Source organism: Hibiscus syriacus, unplaced genomic scaffold, assembly GCF_006381635.1.
Source record: "Hibiscus syriacus cultivar Baekdansim isolate YM2019G1 unplaced genomic scaffold, ASM638163v2 tig00110858_pilon, whole genome shotgun sequence".
Classification (NCBI taxonomy): Eukaryota; Viridiplantae; Streptophyta; class Magnoliopsida; order Malvales; family Malvaceae; genus Hibiscus; species Hibiscus syriacus.
In genome coordinates, this window is record NW_024062890.1 from 865734 (window position 1) to 886904 (window position 21171).

At 37.9% G+C, this 21171-nt stretch overlaps 1 pseudogene; it reads right to left on the minus strand.

Moving 5' to 3' along the window:
* Nucleotides 1–534: 534 nt before the first annotated feature.
* Nucleotides 535–18382, minus strand: LOC120143595 (annotated as a pseudogene).
* Nucleotides 18383–21171: the final 2789 nt, after the last annotated feature.

The window sequence follows — 21171 nt, forward strand, 5'->3', positions numbered from 1 at the left end:
AAATTAGAGATAAATATTTCATATATATTTAATATTTAATATTGTTCACCAACGTCAAATAGTTTAGAGCTATTTTTAAACAGATATTATCTTATACATGCAACAAATTACTAAAAAAATGTTCAATTAATTATTATATTTTATATAACTCGTCATATTTACATGATAAATTACAAGTCCACTTTGTAAATCCCAAATTAATTTCCTAACACATATATTTACTAAAAAAATTCCCACGTATAAAATTTCCCTAAGTTTGCCGAATTATATGAACTCAAATTTTTTCGAGATGAACCTCGTAGAAGTTTCGATACACCATTACAGTTTCTTCTAAAAACTTGCGAAAATGCTACAGGAGGCATGCTTGAATGCATTCACTTGGACGTGTATGTGTGTGTATATACATACATGTATAACAGAAGCTGCAATTAAAGAGAAGAACAATTCAACTTTTTCCCAGTAGAAAGAGTGGGTTCTAACTACTTCAACTCTACAAGATTGTCCCAACTAAATCACAACTTATTCTCTAAGCTACTATTTTATTGCACATCTTGAACAAATATGAACCAACCATTGTTTTTTATTTTCTCCCATGTATTATTATCAGACTCTACCCATCGAGCTTATTTTCGGTTACAAGGTATGTCAGGTTGCTAACCCTGCATGAATTTTCCGAACCCACTTTAGGGGATGAATTTACTTGAAAATAACCTTGGAGTTGAAAATACTTGAGATTTTGGTTTAAATGGCTTGGTCTGCACATTTGCCCTTGTCATTTGTCATTGTGTTAGCCGAGTGCTGTGAGAAAGAAGCAGTGGCACAGGTTCACTCCTGGACGGTCCCTCAGCTCCCGATGCCCAACTGGAAGAAGAATTTTGGGCTTGCAATCTGTTTCAAAAATCCTGTATGCCACTTGATCTAGAGGAATACTCTGTTACTGACTTTAAAAACATTGATGATTTATCTTCCAAGAGACGTGCCGGAGTATCAAACTCTGCAACTCGACCTGTAAATAAGCTCCCGATTTATTCAGAAAGCTTCAAGAGTTTCAGTGAAAATAATACTGAAGCAATCCTGAACTCAAAAATGAAAATTTAAAGACATAGCTTTACATACCATCACTTAACACCAAAACAAGATCACTGTCGATTACGGTTGGAATGCAATGTGCAATAGTGCAAACGGTGCAGTTCATGAACTCTGTTCTGATGATCTTCTGTATGAGATTGTCGGTGGCAGTATCAACTGATGCTGTTGCTTCATCAAGCACGAGTATTCTTGCCTGTTTGAGCAAAGCCCTGCCGAGGGAAACAAGTTGCCGCTGCCCCACACTCCGGTTATCTCCATTTTCTAAAACTGCACATTTTACATCAAAGGAAAAGGACCTATGAACAACATGGAACTTCAAACAGTTTTTTTTTTTATTCTCTAGGCATTTTTTAGTTCACACGATGCATTAAAGATAATATCTGAGAGGGACGGTGCAAACCTGGTGCATCAAGCTTTTGGTCTTTCTCACGAACAATATCTCCAAGCTGAGACTTATCAAGCGCCTGTGATGAAAAAAAAAATCAGCACTCGTCATTCGAACGTGATCTTATTTCAAGATTCAACATTGCATAGCATGGTAAAATTAGTAGTATAATTTATCGGTAAAACTTTTACAAGGAACAAATAATCTTACTGAAGAACCTGAAATCCTCAATATAAGAAATACAAGCTTGAGAATTATTGGAAATTTCTAGAGTTTTTTAGTTTCTTAGGAGGCAAGGAACATAATGAATGTGCACATAAACTTTATCCCCATGGAATAAACACATGAACTTATGTGACATTCATGAACTTCCATCACTCTCAGCTTAAGTATACTGGTTATGTGAGGGAGAAAAAGCTGGGTATGCAAGTGAAATTTATACCTCCCAAATAACATGATCCGCATGCTCTTCAAGGGGATCAAGATTGCCTCTGATAGTTCCTTCAAATAATGTAGGATCTTGGGGTATGATGCCAAGGCGGCTACGTAGATCATGGAGCCCAGTTGTTGAAATGTCGATGTTGTCTATAATGATTCTCCCACCTGCTGGCTCAATCAATCGGAACAATGCTTGGATCAAAGTAGATTTACCACTTCTCATACGTTGCACACTTTCCACATGAAGCTGCTAGTAATGTGAAAGATCTTAATGTAGAAACAGTATAGTACGTACATACGAGTTTCCGGTGTTTCAAGTAAAAATAAGGTAGTGCATGGTCTGATGAAAAGCGCCTAGATACCTTTACATAATGCAATTCAATTGTTCCATGTTCTGGCCATGAAGACGGAGGCCGGGAGTTTTCAATAACAGGAGGAGCTTCACTTGGAATTTGGCTGTACTGATAAATACTCTCAATGGAAATTATTTTATTCTCGAGCTTGCAAAAACTAAGTATCCACCGTGATAACCGAGCATTTAAATTAAGGCCATATGTCACAGCAAGGCCTGCCATATGTCACAGCAAGGCCTGCCATACCTGGTTAGAAGCAAGAATTATTAGTTAAGGTCATATGTGATAAGTCGAATGTCTTACAAACAAACAGATAAGTCGATAATGGTGCAAAGTATTTACTTACTCGGATCAATACTTCCATGTGGAAAACTCACAAGCAAAATCATGCAAAAAGCAAATACAAATGTTGAAAGTAATTCCATCCGTAGGCAGAGCCACTCAATAGCTGCAAGACTGCAAAAGAATGGGCGGGCGAAACAATCAAGAAGATAAAGGTTTCTCTTCATGAACCTTTTCTCTTGCCCGAAACCTCTAATTGTTGCCGCTCCAGCAATTGATTCACCAAACAGATTAATAACTGGAGATTTCTGGATGCTAACAATGCGGACCAGTTCTCTCGATGAAGCCATGTAGTATTTCTGTAACCAGCAGCAATATGTGAGCACTTCATCAGAAGAAACATGTGTTCCAGAGAAACAACACAACAATAATTCTGAAATCATGAAGTGTATACTGAATTCATCAACAACAGTCGGAAGGGTTTAGATAGATTAATGGAAACAATATAGTTCTATGGACAGAGAACTTTTTCAACTCCAAATGCAGGAATCTAAAAGGGATTAAATACAGATTTAGCCCTCGAACTATGCTACCTAGGTCATGTTGGCCCTATTCTTTAATTGGTCAAGTTGACCTTCACTTCATTAAGTTTTTCAATTGATGTTGATAGTGTTCACCAGGATGCAAACTAGGTTTGAATAAGCATAAAACTGTTAATCTAAAAGCTGGTGAAGAGCATCCTGGTTTATTCCCAGCAAGAATGACAAAACCTGAAGAAACTTAAAAGAAAAATCTACCATTAATGTGCTTCCATTTCTCTCAGTGCCAATGAGAATCAATGGAACCCAACAAAAATAATTGAGGCAAAATAACTACCTTCATCCACAAGCAAGCAACAGCCATTGGAATAACAAGCAGCAGAACTTGCCAAGTAACTTTTGTCATCACACCAACAATTCCAAGAAGCTGTATTGTTGTTGAAGCAAACCCACCAAGTCTAAAAGGAATATCAAGATCCACAACACTTTGATCAATAGACACCTGCGAGTTTACAAATCATGGTCATTGTATAATCTGAATAAAAGGAAGTGGATTTCATAGAACCACAAGGAAGACTTAGCAACTTTAAGCATATATTATCAGGTGGAAATATATATGAAAAATTACTTACACGATTCAAGATCCGCCCAGCTGGAGTTGAATCAAAAAAAGACATTGGGGCTCGAAACACGCTTCTAAGCATATTGATAAACAATTTTTGTGCAGCTGCTAGACCAAATGTGGCTACCAGAACAGCCCTCATAAATATAAACCAAGAGCTCCCAAAAGCAAGGGCCATATAAACAACGAGGAGGACCATAGGACCGACTTTAGCTTGGTCTCCATCAGTCTGGGGGTTTGCCCATGCCATCCACCAATTACTAGCAATTTGAAGGAACTGGAATAATGTTTGTGCAATAACAATAAGTGGTATCAAAAGACCTTTATATGCAGCCGACATATATGACAAGTACACCTTCATGCTGACTCTTCCTTTTACCCTTTCCTCTTCTTGAACAAGCTGATTTTTTCTTCTCTTTGCTTTCCCTTTCTCTTTAATTGCTTTTGTGTCTGAAGCTGATGCACCATCTTGCACTTCCTTCGGCAAATTGTCAATATTATTTCCAGCAAAATCACTTTTTTTAGCTAATATAATTTTCCCATCAAGCAGCAAATTTTCATCCGAGTTTTCTGATGAGTGAGTTGGAATATCCATGGCTTCAATTGCTTCATGGTGAGCTGAGACCAGAGTTTCGAAATCAGTGCCAGCTTGTAGAAGCTCATCATATTTTCCTGCCTGTATGATACGGCCTTCCTTAAGAACCTGCACATATGATTGATGACATTGGGGAATAGATATTCAGCAAAATGCATGAAAAACCAATCTCATCATATCACCCACCTATAGCAAAAATATGCATTATATATATTACAACTCTTAAACTGGACCCTGGAAAATATGACACTGAACACTTGTATTGCACAATTAATCCAAGAAAATTCATTATTATATTAAAAAAAGTCGAAAAGGCAAAGAGTTATATGTGGAAATAACACCTCATCTCCACCACCTTAACCTTTTATCTCCCTGTAAAGGTACAATTTGTCTCACATGCTATTTTTTAGACCCTGCTACCATCTTTCACGCTCAGATGCCAAAAGTAAAACTCATACGTCACTATTTATCTGGTCCATTGTCATGCAGTAAGAGGCACCATTTTGACTAATATTCCACCAGTATTGAGGGCAGTGTACTGTAATCTACTATGGTGTTGCTTGTAGCATGTCATTACTGTAATTCATTAATTAGATCATTTTAATCCATCCCACCTACTTTAGATTAGTCGATCACAAATAAAACAACCAATACTGGACATGATATTGGATAAAGAGAGGGGATATTGCATTGGGATGGAGGGGGGACAATAGCCTTGAACAAGGATTAGTTCGGAAAAATAATATATCTTTCTTCTCAAACGAAAAGAAAAGGCAATGCAGGTTCAAAGCCATGGATTCAATTAATAAGTATTCCCGTATGCCCCCAATTCATTAAAGAAGAACGTTTAAGATATACATCACATAAGAAAACTAATATATAAAACATAACAAGTTATGTACACTATTCAAGACATAGACTTAGCAGTTAATTAACTGTCCAATTTGAATAGATCAATATATTTTAGGCACAAAAGCCAGTTCCTAACAATAAAAAGGAACACCTCAACAATACAATCCACTATCTAAATTTTCAGCTAAAAATTTGTCTTCAGATCATAGTAGAAATATAAGCAAATGATGTGATAGGATATGAATTTTAGTATGTGCCATACATCCACCTCATTAGAAAGAGTGTACTTGAAGCATGCATCATTGCATGCTGTACTTCTAGCAGAATATATATGTATATTTATAGAAACCATTCCATACCAATATCAAATCTGCAGTAGGTAGAAATTCAACTTGACGAGTCACAAAAACAACAGTCTTACTTGCCAGTGCTGTCATTATGTATTCCTGCAGTTTCAAAAAATGAATTGCTCAGCCAAATTCTATTGATATGAACATCAATACCTGCAGTATATTTGACCGAGTTAAACCTTGAACAGTTCTGAGCTAGTGTGTGCATCAACGGCACTGAAAGGGTCGTCAAGTAAATAAATATCTGCGTCTTGATAAAGATCCCTTGCAAGCTGCACACGTTGTTTCTGTCCACCACTCAGATTTATACCCCTCTCTCCAATTATGGTCTGATCTCCATGTGAAAAGAGTTAAAAATCCTTCTTCAAGGAACAAGCATTGATAACACTCTTGTATCTTGCTTTATCCATTGGACTACCAAAAAGAACGTTCTCTTCAATATTTCCAGACTGTATCCAAGCCGACTGAGAGACATAGGCAGCTGTGCCACACACTCGAACCTGTTCAAACATCCAAGTAAAAGGATAAAATCAATTCAAAAAACTTTTCAATTAATGGGGAAAAGATAATTGTAACCCTCTAGACCCGGCCTATGTGTTTCGACTAAGTCTAGTGGATCACATTCATGATTCTTAAAGACATTTTTCCGAAACCGTTATTCTATCAACGAAAAATCATATTTATAAATGACATTTATGAATTTATAATAAATTATACTATAAAAAAACCAACTCATAATTATGAGAAAAATATCAATTTAATTAAAATATGTCTTCAAAAATCCAAATTACAATAAACCAATATAAATTAGCAAAAGGAGTACTCATTATAAAATCCAATACTTTTAAAATAAAGCCCATGTTACCATAATAGAGTCAACTTAAAAGATAAAACATTACAATACGATATACTTCAAGAGATATGTTGATCCTCCAAGTGTTTGATCTGAGTATCTAACCAACAATATCTGAAAGGGAAAAATATTTTCGAAAAGTGAGCTAGGCTCAGTGTGTCCCAATAGTACAATAAAATCATAGTAGGTATAGTAATTGAGTAATAGTTCAGAAATTCATCATCAAACCATAATGAAGTTTAACTTTTGAAACTCGTAATTTAAAACCCTTCTCCCGTACACCATCTGCAATTCCCCAGAACTGCGTCCATAGGGCTTACCTTAAGCACACAGCATAAAGGAAGCCAACCTAAAGATAGACTTTGAGGCCTGTATCCTTAAGTCCGTAAGTCCGTAGGGCTTACCCTAAGCACACAGCAAAGGGAGCCAACCTAATGAAGCATCTTGAGGCCCGTGGGCCTACCCAAGAGTCACATTAGGTCCATAAGGTTTACCAGCGTGATCAAAGCTGTACCTCCGTAATGCAATCCAACCCAAAATCAATATTTCAAAAATATTATTTATGCAGTAAGCATAATTTCCATAATTTCATAATCAATATTATCATATACCAATGAAAACCAATCATATATCAGTCATATTCCATAAACCATCACCAGTAAATAGGTGGATTAATAAAACATTAAACCATAGCTTTCAATGTACCATATTTCAAAACATATAAAACAATCAAGTAGTACACAGGGAACACACCTCGACAATAGGTTCAAATAGTAGATCTAGTGATTGCTGGCCTCGCCACGCTATGCTACTGTTTTCGAACGGGTGAATATTGGCACACGCGGCTTAACTGATCTAGAGAAGCTGGGTCGAGCTGTCGAACGGTCAGGAGAGTCTCTTGTACCTTCAAACATTAATAATTTATCAGTCTCAAGTCTTACTCAACCATTCAAAGCTTAAATTCTTTAGTACAAAAGCATTTTTCAGATTTGACTATCAATTTGAAGGCTTTCGAGTCTGAATTTGATCATCGATTTTCGACACCTCCCGCACCATCGTGTTCTTTGTGTCGTTTCGAGTCCGACGGTGTCCTTCCTGTCTCCGTAGGCGGCGGCGCGTGAGGGAGGTGGAGCAGTCAAAGATTCGGCCGAGTTAAAATCGAGCTCTCCACCGTTCAAAAATTTGAACCGAGGTTGGTAAGTGACTCAAAATCGCTTAAAATAATTTTTGAAAATTTTGGAGATCGGAGGAGGTCTCACGCGCCCCCATGCGCCGCCCCTGCGCGTGGGGAATGATGCGAACGGTTGGGTGATGTTGTGACCGGCTTGACCGGTCTGAACCGGGTTGATCGGTCCAAACCGGTCTGAATCGAGTTGACCGGTTTGACATGACTCGACCCGTTGATCGACTTGATCCGACCCGTTGACCCGACTCGACCCAGTGACATTTTGGGAATTATTTTGAAAAAGGTGATATTTTGGGAATTATTTTGAAAAAAAAGTGACATTTTGGGTTTTTTTTAAAAACAGTGACATTCTGGTAATTATTTTTAAAATGATGACATTTTGGGAATTATTTGTAAAATGGTGATATTTTGGTAATTATTTTTAATAAAGGTGAAATTTTTGTAATTTTCGAATGTGAACTATTGAACCCCTTTGACCATAACTTTGACCGACTTTAAACGTCCATTAAACAACCTTTGATTTTGTTCGAGTATACATATTCTGATATTTTTCGACGTGCTGAATCCGTTTCCGAAGTCCGTTTTCCAAATTCGAACCCGAAGGCCTCCAAATCATCAGTCAAACCCGTTGACTTTGATTTTGACCAAGAATTTGAATTTTCGAAAAGTCATACTTTATGTTGTTCGACGCCCTGATTCCGATTCTGCACTCTGTTTGATCAAATTCAGACTCGAAAGCCTTCAAATTGATAGTCAAATCCGAAAAATGCTTATGTACTAAAGAGTTTAAGCTTTGAATGGTTGAGTAAGACTTTGGACTGATAAATTATTAATGTTTGAAGGTACAAGAGACTCTCCTGACCGTTCGACAGCTCGACCCAGCTCCTCTAGATCAGTTAAGCCGCGTATGCTAGTATTCACACGTTCGAAAACAGTAGCAGAGCGTGGCGAGGCCAGCAATCACTAGATCTACTATTTGAACCTATTGTCGAGGTGTGTTCCCTGTGTACTACTTGATTGTTTTATATGTTTTGAAATATTGTACATTGAAAGCTATGGTTTAATGTTTTATTAATCCACCTATTTACTGGTGATGGTTTATGGAATATGACTGATATATGATTGGTTTTCATTGGTATATGATAATATTGATTATGAAATTATGGAAATTGTGCTTACTGCATAAATAGTATTTTTGAAATACTGATTTTGGGTTGGATTGCATTATGGAGGTACAGCTTTGATCACGCTGGTAAACCTTATGGACCTAATGTGACTCTTGGGTAGGCCCACGGGCCTCAAGATGCTTCATTAGGTTGGCTCCCTTTGTTGTGTGCTTAGGGTAAGCCCTACGGACTTACGGACTTAAGGATACAGGCCTCAAAGTCTATTTTTAGGTTGGCTTCCTTTCTGCTGTGTGCTTAAGGTAAGCCCTATGGACGCAATTCTGGGGAATTGCGGATAGTGTACGAGAGAAGTGTTTTAAATTACGAGTTTCAAAAGTTAAACTTCATTATAGTTTGATGATGAATTTCTGAACTTGTACTCAATTACAGTACCTACTATGATTTTATTATACTATTGGGACACACTGAGCCTAGCTCACTTTTCAAAAATATTTTTCCCTTTCAGACACTGTTGGTTAGATACTCAGATCAATCACTTGGAGGATCAACATATCTCTTGAAGTATATCGTATTGTAATGTTTTATCTTTTAAGTTGACTCTATTATGGTAACATGAGCCTTATTTTAAAAGTATTGGATTTTATTATGAGTACTCCTTTTGCTAATTTATATTGGTTTATTGTAATTTAGATTTTTAAAGGCATGTTTTAATTAAATTGTTATTTTTTTTATAATTATGAGTTGTTTTTTTATAGTATAATTTATTATAAATTCATAAATGTCATTTATAAATATGATTTTTCGTTGATAGAATAACGGTTTTGGAAAAATGTCTTTAAGAATCATGAATGTGATCCACTAGACTTAGTCGAAACGCATAGGCCGGGTCTAGGGGGTTACATTTAATTGGTATCAGAGCTTTTGGTTTTTAAACCTCGGACTGTGTATGAGTCCAAATTGAAAATACGGTTTTGAAATATTTTACAAAATAAGTTGCTAAGGCCATGTCTCAAAGTTTTTACGGTTTTAATTGTGTTAGATACTCAAAGTGCTTATCTAACCCTAAGTTTTATCTTCTGTAGTAAACTAGAGATCTACCAAAATGAGTGCTAGACGTGGGCGTTGAACTAGCCGTGGACGAGGTTGAATGGCTAGATTTGCAGACCCAATCGATGAGATTCAAGTAGATCCCCCACCTCCGACAGGTGATCCTGCTCCTGCGACCCCGACGAATTTGCCTCCTGCCGCTGGTATTGGCATGACTACACCGATCATAGGAGGGACTGATATTGAGCCTGATTCTACCAGAGTTGCACCTGATGAGAATTTTGGTAGACAATTTCTACAGTTGATTCAGGGAGCTATCAGAGCTGCTGGTGTTGGATCCGAGGTGCCTATTTCTCAGACTCTGATTGCCAATGGAGTCAGAACTTTTGTTGGACAGATTGGTGGGCCTCCTACTGAAGCGGAAGATTGGCTCCAGGATACAGAAAGACGCATGGATCAGTTAGGATTGGATCCAACTAAGAGATATATGGGTGCAGTGGCGATGTTAGATGGCAATGCCCACACCTGGTGGGAGTCAGTAGTGTTTCGGCTGATCGTCTGACTTGGGATTTCTTTAAGGAACGCTTTAGGAGCCGTTTTCTGGGAGAGCGTTACTTAGCTCAGAGACGACAGCAGTTCCAGGACCTGGTTTAGGGAGACATGACCGTTTTTAGTATGAGATCAAGTTCTTGAAGTTGCTAAAGTATGGATTCAGTATGGTACCTACTGAGAGAGATCGATGCCGTAAATTTGCTCTCGGACTTAGATATGAGCTACGTAGGCAGGTTATTACCCATCAAGATGAGATTTTTGATGTGTTGGTAGGCAGAGCGAAAAATGCTGAGGAGGTAGAGACCTTAGCTCCAACAAGATATCGTGTTGATCGAGAGTGGCCTGGGAAATTTTCTGGTCCGAACGAGTTCTCTACACGTCCTGAAAAGGTCCTTTGAGAAGCAATACCAGTTCTAGGCCTGCAGTATCTTCACCTTCAGTTGTCAGTCGAGGTGGTTCCTCCTCGTTTTATTATGGGCCCTATGTGAGTATTGTGGTATTCGACACAGAGGAGAATGTCGTAAGAAGATGGGACTTTGTTACCAGTGTGGATCCAGTGGTCATTTCCGGAGGGAATGCCCACAATTAGTTTCATTTGAGAGGATAACTAACCAGACTCCTGCGCGTTCCCATACATCAGTTCAGACTCCAGCCAGAGGTCGTAGTCAGGGAAGACCTTCCGGATCAGCATCCTGAGCAGATAGTAGAGCCCGACCTCAGCTGAATAGAGAGCCAATAGTTTTTGAGGCTAGACAGTCAGCGTTGGTTTATGCCACTATACGTCGGGATAACAGAGATGAGCCTGAGGTTATTGCAGGTACATTTACTATATATTCTATTCCATACTTTGCATTACTGGACAATCCAATTCATATGTATCGAGTTCAGTATCTCGAAATCTATAGATTCTGATCGAGAACACTGATAATACTATTACGGTTACGAGTCCAGTAGGACAGGCAATATTAGTGAATAAAGTATTTCGGCGTTATCCTCTGGAGGTTCAGGGAGAAATTTTTCTCGCTGATCTTATGGAACTTCCTTTAGAGGAGTTCGATCTAATTTTTGGGATGGATTGGTTGAATAAACACTAGGTAAATCTGAATTGTGAATATAAGCGAGCTACTCTGAAGACTTCAGATGGTCGGACTGTTGTGTTAATTAGTGAATGGCGTGGTTATCTCTCCAATATTGTTTCAGCTATGGAAATTGATCATATGATCAGGAAGGGGTATGAGACTTTCATTGCCTGTATTCTAAACACTAAAGGTTCCTTGTCCATGATTGAGGAGATTCGTACAGTTAGCGAGTTTCCTGATGTTTTTCCGGAGGAGTTGCCTGCGTTACCTCCTGATAGAGAGGTAGAGTTTGAGATTGAGACTTATCCGGGATCTTCACCTATTTCTATGGCACCTTATCGCATGGCTCCAAAGGAACTTAAGGAGTTGAAGGTCAAATTGCAAGAATTATTTGATCGAGAATTTATTCAGCATAGTACCTCACCCTGGGGAGCTCCAGTTTTGTTTGTGAAAAAGAAGGATGGGTCGCTAAGGCTATGTATTGACTATCGGAAGTTGAACATGATGACGGTCAAGAATAAGTACCCATTACCCAGGATTGACGACTTATTTGATTAATTGCGAGGAGCTACTGTATTCTCTAAGATTGATATTCGTTCGGGGTATTACCAATTGAAAGTTAAGGGGTCCGATGTTGTAAAAACGACCATTTGCACTAGATATGGTCATTGTGAATTCTTAGTAATGCCTTTTGGTTTGACGAACGCTCCCGCAGCTTTCATGGATTTGATAAATCGTGTGTTCCGACCATATTTGGATCAATTTTTGGTTATCTTTATTGATGATATTCTGGTTTATTCTCGGACGAAAACAGAGCATGAAGAGCATTTGAAGATTGTTCTGCGGACCTTGAGAGAGTATCGACTATATGACAAACTAAGCAAGTGTGAGTTTTGGCTTCAAGAAGTGTCGTTTTTGGGGTACATTTTTTCTGCTTGAGGTATTCAGGTCGATCCAAAGAAGATCGAGGCTATTGTAAATTGGAAACGACCCAAGAACGTCTCTGAGATCCGTAGTTTCTTGGGCTTGGCTGGATATTATCGACGTTTTGTCGAGGGCTTCTCGATCATTGCTGCTTCTTTGACAAAGCTGTTAAGGAAGAACGTGTCGTTTGATTGGGGCGAGGCACAACAGGAGAGCTTTGAGAAATTAAAGGAGGTTTTGACTCAAGCACCAGTGTTGATTCAACCAGAGTCCGGGAAAGATTTTACAGTGTATAGTGATGCTTCACATTCAGGACTTGGTTGTGTTCTAATGCAAGAGGCTAAGGTAGTGGCTTATGTGTCACGTTAACTGCGACCGCATGAGTGTAATTATCCTACTCATGATTTGGAGTTAGCAGCAATGATTTTTGCCTTGAAGATTTGGAGACACTATCTTTATGGAGAGAAGTGTTACATTTTCATTGATCATAAGAGCTTAAAGTATCTTCTGACCCAGAATGAGCTTAATTTGAGACAACGACGCTGACTAGAGCTTCTAAAGGATTATGATTGTGTGAATAATTATCACCCTGGTAAAGTTAATATTGTGGCGGATGCTTTGAGTCGAAAGGCGGTATCGGAGTTGAGGTCTTTAATGGCCAGGATGAATTTATATGACGATGGCACTTTGTTAGCAGAATTACAAGTTAAGCCGACTTTGGTTGACGAAATTAAAGTTAAGCAGCTCCTTGATAGCTCTTTGTTATCCATCTTTGAGCAAATAGAGCAGGGGACAAGCTCAGATTACACCCTTGATCAGGATGAAGTTTTATGCTTTAAGGGTCGATATTGTGTGCCTGATGATTCTGAGTTGAGGCAGATTATTCTTAATGAGGCTCACAGTAGTCCATATGCTATGCACCCCGGTGGAGATAAGATGTACAGGAATTTGAGAGAGAGGTATCATTGGGTCGGCATGAAGAAGGACATCTCAGATTTTGTAGCTAGATGTTTGACTTGTCAGCAAGTTAAAGCAGAACATCAACATCCATCAGGTTTGTTACAGCCTATCAAGATTCCTGAATGGAAATGAGAGCGTATTACTATGGATTTTGTTACCGGATTACCTATGACTCCTTCAAAAAAGGATTTAATTTGGGTGATTGTTGACAGACTTACAAAGTCAGCTCACTTCATTCATGTGCGGGTAAATTATACTTTGGACAAGCTGGCGAGATTGTATATTTCGGAGATTGTCAGATTGCATGGTGTTCCATTGTCTATTATTTCGGATCGAGATCCGAGATTTACTTCGAGATTTTGGAAGGCGCTACATACAGCTTTGGGAACAAGATTGGATTATAGTACATCCTTTCATCCACAAACTGATGATCAATCTGAGAGAGTGATTCAGATTCTGGAGGATATGTTGCGGGGTTGCGTAACTGATTTTCATGGTAGCTGGGAGAACTTTTTGCCGTTGGCTGAATTTGCTTACAATAACAGTTATCAGACCAGTATTCGTATGGCACCCTACGAAGCACTCTATGGGCGTAAATGTCGCACTCCGATATGTTGGACTGAGTTGCGTGACCGGAAGACTTTGGGACCTGAGTTAATACGCGAGACGGAAGACACAATCAGATTGATTCGTGACTGTCTGAAAGAGGCATTTGATAGACAAAAGTCTTATGCAGATCAAAGGAGGAAAGATATTCAGTTTGAAGTTGGAGATCAAGTCTTTTTAAAAGTATCACCATGGAAGAAAGTATTGAGATTCGGGCGTAAGGGTAAATTAAGCCCAAGATTTATTGGACCATTTCGTATTTTGAAGAGGATATGACCTGTTACATATCAGCTTGAGTTGCCTCCTGAGCTCAATCGTATTCACGATGTCTTTCATGTATCAATGTTAAAGCGATACTATCCAGATCCCGGTCACATCATTCAGGTTGAAGAGGTAGAGCTGAGACCTGATTTGTCATATGAGGAGGAGCCCGTTCAGATCTTAGAAAGAGATGAGAGAGTTCTTCGGAATAGGCGTATTCCAATGGTAAAAGTTCAGTGGAGTAACCGAGTCCCCTCTGAAGCTACTTGGGAGACATTGGAGTCTATGGAGACTCAGTTTCCTCAACTTTTCTCATAAGGTAAATTTCGAGGACGAAATTTCTTGTAGAGAGGGAGAATTATAACAACCTAAAAATTTTGAAGAAAAAAAAATTATAAATTAAGTAATTTGGAGAAATTTTAGGATTAAATTGGAAGTTTTCAAAATTTGTGGTTATTTTAAAAGTTGAAGGAAATTCAGGGACCAAACCCTGAATTCCTCCAAGAAATGTCGGCAACTTTTAAACATAAATATGTGCAATGTGTTTTCTGGTTTCATACCAGAAACAATTGCAAAACTTTACTCTTCCGCACCCCTCCTTGCAAGTCCGATTCCGACGCCTTCCGACCTCCAATCGTAAAATTGAAACCACCGTCGTGTTCATCTTCGACCCGTGATCAAAACCCAGTAAACCAATTATAACGAAACGTTGCCAAACGACGTGAATTTCGAGTCAAAGTCTCGACGTTTTTTTAGCACCCCTACTGAGAAAATCTTAAATTCATCTCTGATCGTTAATCGGTTTTCGACACCTCCCGCACCATCGTGTTCCTTGTGTCGTTTCGAGTCCGACGGTGTCCTTCCTGTCTCTGTAGGCGGCGGCGCATGAGGGAGGTGGAGCGGTCAAAGATTCGGTCAAGTTGAAATCGAACTCTCCACCGTTCAAAAGTTTGAACCGAGGTTGGTAAGTGACTCAAAAACGCTTAAAATAATTTTTTAAAATTTTTGCAAGAATTTTTAGAGATCGGAGGAGGTCTCACGCACCCCCACGTGCCGCCCCTGCGGTGGGGAAAGATGCGAACGGTAGGGTGATGTTGTGACCGGCTTGACCGGTCCAAACCGGTCTGAATCGGGTTGACCGGTCTGACCTGACCCGGACCCGTTGACCAGACCCAACCCAGTGACATTTTGGAAATTATTTTAAAAAGGTGACATTTTGAGAATTATTTTGAAAAATGTAACATTCTGGGAATTATTTTTAAAAATAGTGACAGTCTGGTAATTTTTTTTTAAAATGATGACATTTTGGGAATTATTTGTAAAATGGTGATATTTTGGTAATTATTTTTAATAAAGGTGATATTTTTGTAATTTTCGAATGTGGACTATTGAACCCCTTTGACCATAACTTTGATCGGCTTTAAACGACCTTTGATTTTGTTCGAGTATACATATTCTAACATTTTTCGACGTGCCAAATCCGTTTCTGAAGTCCGTTTTTCCAAATTCGAACCCGAATGCCTCCAAATCATCAGTCAAACCCGTTGACTTTAATTTTGACCAAGAATTTGAATTTTCGAAAAGTCATACTTTATGTTGTTCGACGCCCTGATTCCGATCGGAGATGAATTTAAGATTTTCTCGACGGTGGTGCTAAAAAAAGTCGAGACTTTGACTCGAAATTCACGTCGTTTGGCAGCGTTTCGCTATAATTGGTTTACTGGGTTCTGATCACGGGTCGAAGATGAACACGATGGTGGTTTCAATTTTACGATTGAAGGTCGGAAGGCGTCGAAATCGGACTTGCAAGGAGGGGTGCGGAAGAGTAAAGTTTTGCAATTGTTTCTGGTATGAAACCAGAAAACACATTGCACATATTTATGTTTAAAAGTTGCCGACATTTCTTGGAGGAATTCAGGGTTTGGTCCCTGAATTTCCTTCAACTTTTAAAATAACCACAAATTTTGAAAACTTCCAATTTAATCCTAAAATTTCTCCAAATTACTTAATTTATATTTTTTCTTCAAAATTTTCAGGTTGTTACAATAATAGTACTAACAAAGAACCAAATTTGAGGTAGAAAATTGTTTAAATGTTCTATTAACTAGACGTACTTCCCCAGAGATCTTAGGAATCTCCCCAAGGATGCAAGACAGAAAGCTTGATTTCCCGGAGCCAACCGTTCCACAAACTGCCATGCGCATCCCACTTTCTACTTTCATTTGTATTCCAGATAATGTGGGTCTTGAAGAAGAAGGGTCCCAACAAAACTCACCATCCTTAATCACTGTGGCCACCTTTGACATGCCTCGGGGCAGAACAATGGTGGCATCTTCCTGCAGGAATCCAGAAATTCGATCAATAGAAACCTTTGTCTGCGCCATCATATACACCAGGTCAGGAAAATTCCTGAGTGGTTCTTGAAGGATTCTGAAAGTGGCCAGTGCAAAAAAAACACTGCCTGCTGTGAGTTGACCTCCCAACAATATTGATGTTGCGAACGTAATAGCTGCAACAAATATGAGGGAGCTCCAAAAAATGAATGTAACAAAAGCCTGAGAATAGAGGGCTTTTCGTAGCCACGTGAATTCCACTCCTCGCATCTCCTCCAATCTAATTCGGTACTTATCCTCCCAAGCTTGTGATTTCAAAATCCTCATGATCCTTAGACACCTCATTCTTTCATCTTTGGCAGCCATTAACTTGTCTTGATAATCTTCTTGGACCTTTTCTAAAGGAACAGTTGCAACAATGGATATAATGGTTGCAATCAATGTGGCAATGAAGTAATTCCAACATTTTTATATAAGATCACAAGAGAAAGAATTATCTCCAGCGGAAGCATCCAAATATCATGGAGATACCAAGAATAATCTCTCACTCTTTGAACATCAACTGCAATGTAATTAACAATTTCTCCACTTGTATGACTTTGTTTAGCTAAGCTAGAGAGCTTCAGCCCCTTGTGATACACCATTGTTGTTAGAGCTGATCACACATGCATACCCAAAATGTCTACCCCGAGATACCACTGTCGGGTTGTCAATGTCTCCATGAGCTTCGATACAAAAAGATCCCGGCAAGAACATAACCTTCATGAGGGAAAGTCTCCCGTCCTCCCAAATAATCAACAAAGTAGCTAATCATGTATAGGCTCACATAGGAAACTAGAGTGTTCAACAGAGCAAAAACAACATTACAAGCTGCTTCCTTCCAGAATGACTTCCAAATTGCCCAAGCCAAAGAAGGTTGCTCTGACTGGTTTTCAGCCTTGAATTTTTCCCCAATTAAAATTCAAAACCTTATAATTACTCTTGGCTCGATCTTTTTGTGCAAGAAGAGGAATGTCCTTAAGCTCAAGTGGTCATTTCACACCGAGTGAAAGAAGCGGATTTAGCCAAGAAAGTGTGACCAAGCTAAAGAGCCCAGCATCACTATAAGGAGTGACTTTAAGAGACCCTGCCTCTTCTTCAAGAAGCAATGGCTCCTGAAGGTCAGAGTTTCTACAAACTTCTATACCAGTCTAACCTCTAATTGCAACAAAACAAAGAAATGCAAGTGTCGGGGTTACGGCAAAATTGGCCACTACATTAGAAGAAAAGTAGTTTGAATCATCTACTAAGAGCGATTTACCATCAACATACAAGGTGCATGAGCAAATCAAAAAAGAAACAAACCACCATACCCTTAGAAACAATAGGAATGTCTCATACACCTTAAATTTACAATGGAGGGCTGAGAAACTTAATACAAACCATGCTAAACATTGAGCAGCAGGCAAGGCAAGTGCAAACCAATCCACAACTTTCCCATCAACAGCTTTTCTTATCAAACCGAATCCATCAAATCCTAACACCACAACTTGCACGAAAAGCACATAGAAACAACAAAACACATACAATTTAAACCCAGCACCTACTGTAACCTGCTGACAGTCTCCATCAACAGTAATGCTTCTCCTAATTGGGCTAGAATTTGGAACAGAATTGTCCTTATGGAAACGAAATCTACCAGCACAAACCGATATTTGCCTTGCAGATACTATGAAAAGAAACACCATGACAAGTGTTAAATTGATGCAAATGGAGGATAGTTCCAAAATAGGCAAACCTTGAATTGTCCTCACAAGGGAGAAATGTGGTGATTCTTTAACTGAAATGCTATTGAGTAAGAGAATGAAGAAGCCCACTGTTGAAAAAAGTTGGTGTTTTTTGTGACAGATATAGACCTGGGAAACAAGCTGAGTCGGTGGCTTTGTTGATGAATTAAGTAAGAAGATAGATCAAATCGTGTAAAGAATGGCATCTCACCATCTGAAACAATGACAAATAAGGAAACAACAACAACAAAAAGGGTCATTTGGAGGCAGAATTTGCAGATATATTGCACACAAAAACAAACAGATTTTTATCTACACGCAAAACGAAAAAAACTCGATGGAACAACAAAAACAAAAACGGTTATTTTTATTCCCATTTTCGTCTGTTTCTCTTTCTTATCTCTATGTGTCATCTTCAGAGAACACAAGGAGACAAATAAAGGACACAAATAATCATATGAATAATTGAACGAAACCCACATCACAAATAACAAACTGACCAAGTATTTTATCCTCTGATCAACCAGAAGCTGGTGGCTAGCTCTTATATATATATAGAGAGAGAGAGAGAGGGAGAGGGAGCACCACTCCTAGATCAGCAATCCAAAATCCAAATGAATGGTCTTTAACATGTACAATCAAAGAACATGAAGAGAAAACAAAGCTATAAAATCATATATGTAGATTTATATGAAGAGAAAAAGAAACGGGAGAGGAATTACTGCAGTGTTTGGCTCACTGTTCTCTGTGATTTTTTGTATGGAAAATGCTAAATCTTCAATTCAATTCATTGATTATGAGAGCATGATAGGTGTCGCAACCGTCTTTCGGTTGGGCTCCGGAATTGGGCTTCGACTTGAAAAATGTGGATTGAAGTTACCACCGATCATTTATTTAAAACAAATGGGTTGATCGGATACCCTATTTCTTACTTGATCTGCGTCTTTCCAAAGATGTGTCGGGTTCGGGAGTCGGTTACGGTCAATGAAGGATTAGCACCCTTGAACCGTCCTTTCGGTACTACGTAATTTCCAGTTGTCTTTGATTAAGAAAATTGCAAGTTAAATTAAAAGGTAAAATTTGATCCGAATTACTTACCCTTAATGAGTTTACGGAAATACCCTTAAAAATAAGATTTAAAAAGACAATAATAATAATAAAAGAAAGTAACGAAACTAAAGAGTAAACCAAGGAAATAAATGAAACCAATAATAATAAACATAAAATAATTGGATGAAAAAAAAATGAAATTGAATAAAATAAAATAAATGAAGATAAAATATATATACAAAAAGAATAAAAAATGTAAAGTGTTTTTTTAAAAAAGAAAAATAATAATAAGAACAAAGAAACTAAAAATATAATGAAAATAAATAAATAGTATAAATAAAATAATAAAATATATATATAAAAATATATGTATAATGTAATAAAATACTAAATAGTAATAATAATAATAAATAAATGAAAAATTAATATACATATAATATTAACTAAAAAAATAGTAATCATAGAAATATAAAATAAAATAAAGTAAGAATATATATATATATATAACGTTCGGAAAATATAGTAAAAAACATAGTAAATAAGTAAACATAGATAAAAATAAAAATAATATAATATATATATATATAATAATAGGAAAATAATATAATATAACGCAAAGAAAAATGAAAAAAATTATAATAAATAAATAAATAAAATATAATTAAATATATACATATATACATATATACATATAAATAATAAGGATTAAATTAAAATAAAAAATAAATTAGGGGTCAAAATTAAAAGCCAATCGAAAAACAAATGACAAAACACGCGGATCCACACGACTCGTTTATAAAAATCCGAATAGTTTTTCAAAAACACAAGCCTCGGGAACTAGATCTACAAAAATAGATCTCGAGAACGCCCCTGTTCATCGGCCAAAAACACTTCTCTCAGTTTTCTTTCGAAATAAAAACACAGAAAGGGTAAGGAAAAATAACATGCGAATGTATGAACTTTACCTTTCAAAATATAAATGCTTCGAAAAATGGCTACGAGTTGCTTGTAATTTTTTGCTTGGTATTTCGTATATCCTCCTCCGAATGTGTTACAATAGTGAGTTACAATGACTATTTATAATGCTTGTGGATCCTATCTTTAGGAGTTTAAATAATAGTAGAACTCTATCCTATTTTTAGGAGTTTGAATCCTAGTAAAATTCTATCCTATTTTTAGGAGTTTGAATCCTAGTAGGACTAAAAGGTGTGTTGACAGCTGCCCTTCTTTGCCCATAGTCGTGTAACAGGGATAGGGCAAAGTTTAAAAGACACACTTTTCGTTCAGTGGAGTTGAAAATTGACTCTGATGTTTCAATAACTCCCTGTCGAATTGAGTTACGGATGACTCCTCCATCGTGAAGTCGATTTCATCTTGAAATGATATGAAATTGAAGCCGTAGTTCGGAATTTGAATCAGCACGTAGCTTCCCGTTGCCCTTCGGTCTTCTTATCGGTTTAAAGACCTTGGATCAGAATCAAACTAAAAAATCTTCATTGACAGATAGCTTTTTCTTGACTTAAGCTATGTTGCTTGAAAATGGTTGCTTGTCACTCAGGCACGGCTAACCCAGGTCCTCTTCTCGACTTGAAAACCTCGACTGCAACTGGAAAGTAGTGCGATTGATGTGTCATCGAGCTGAATGGAATCGAACTCGACAATTTTGATGGCAGATAACCCTTCTAGCCTTTAGTTATGTTGTAAATGATGTGCCTTGGAGCTGAGCGTAGTCGAACTCGAAGGTCTTTGTTGACAGATAATCTTTCTTTGAGTTGGATATCCCTCGTCGTGAAGTTGAAATCCAATCTAAAGATGGATGATGCTTGTGTGCACGATTCCCTTCGTCGTGAAGTTGAAACCGCGCCTTCGTCGTGAAGTTGAGCCTGGAATTGGATATCCTTCGTCGTGAAGTTGAAATCCAA